Source organism: Myotis daubentonii, chromosome 3, assembly GCF_963259705.1.
Source record: "Myotis daubentonii chromosome 3, mMyoDau2.1, whole genome shotgun sequence".
In the NCBI taxonomy this organism is placed as follows: Eukaryota; Metazoa; Chordata; class Mammalia; order Chiroptera; family Vespertilionidae; genus Myotis; species Myotis daubentonii.
The window spans coordinates 149,343,957-149,345,059 of record NC_081842.1 but is presented as its reverse complement, the minus strand read 5'-3'; the positions used below and the strand labels follow the sequence as shown (position 1 = coordinate 149,345,059).

The window sequence follows — 1,103 nt, the reverse complement described above, 5'->3', positions numbered from 1 at the left end:
GTCCCTCTGTGGAAAGTTAAAACAAGCATGCATCACCAGCTGTGAAAAATCAACATGAAAACAGGGCACTGCACACATTCAGATGATGGGGGCCAGGAGCACACATCCGCACAAGAGCCTTGGCTTAGGAAGGAGGAGCCGTGGATCCGGCCAATGTGACTCTCCACTCCCTTCCTCCCGCTGCTGGCTCAGGTCTCATTAGATCCGCTGAGATGCCTTCCAGCCTCCCAAAACCACCAAGTGTTTGTGCATTTGGGGGAAAGCAGCAAACTCAGGTTCTGCTAGCAGTCTGCTGGATTGGCTGTTTAACTTTTTAAAAAAATATATTTTATTGATTTTTTACAGAGAGGAAGGGAGAGGGATAGAGAGTTAGAAACATCAATGAGAGAGAAACATCGATCAGCTGCCTCCTGCACACCCCCTACTGGGGATGCGCCCGCAACCAAGGTACATGCCCTTGTCCGGAATAGAACCTGGGACCCTTCAGTCCGCAGGCCGACGCTCTATCCACTGAGCCAAACCAGCTAGGGCTTTTTTTTTTTTTTTTTTTTTTAATGCCAGCCCAGGCCACTTCCTATCGTAAGAGAAAACTTTTAAATGCAGATATTGAGTGTTGTCTGAACAGAGAGAAGGCTAGCACTCCCCTTGACAAGGGTGGAAGAGGCTCTCGGGCTAACAACACTGATACAGTGAAGGCATTGCTGCCTACTTTATGGCATCTGACCATCATTTTAAAATCAAGAAAAAATAAAATGCAGCCCTAGCTGGTTTGGCTCAGTGGATAGAGCGTTGGCCTGCGGACTGAAGGGTCCCGGGTTGGATTCTGGTCAAAGGCACATGCCTGGGTTGTGGGCTTGACCCCCAGTAGGGGGCGTGCAGGAGGCAGCCAATCAATGATTCTCATCATTGATGTTTCCTATCTCTCCTTTCCTCTCTGAAATCAATAAAAAAGAGTATATTTTAAATAAATAAATGAATAAAATGCAGATATTGAATTTTTGATGACAAATTCTGATTTAGCCATAGAGTTTTAAAATAAGATTGCCATGTGAATTAGAAATTCTTTTTTTTTATTTTATTTTTTTTTTATTGCTTAAAGTATT

General features: G+C 44.2%; 1 non-coding gene across 1 annotated transcript; it reads left to right on the top strand.

Moving 5' to 3' along the window:
- The first annotated feature begins 610 nt into the window (after positions 1–610).
- On the top strand, positions 611–735 carry LOC132232254 (U6atac minor spliceosomal RNA). Its single transcript, XR_009452375.1, has one exon. It is a non-coding gene; the product is annotated as a U6atac minor spliceosomal RNA (small nuclear RNA).
- Positions 736–1,103: the final 368 nt, after the last annotated feature.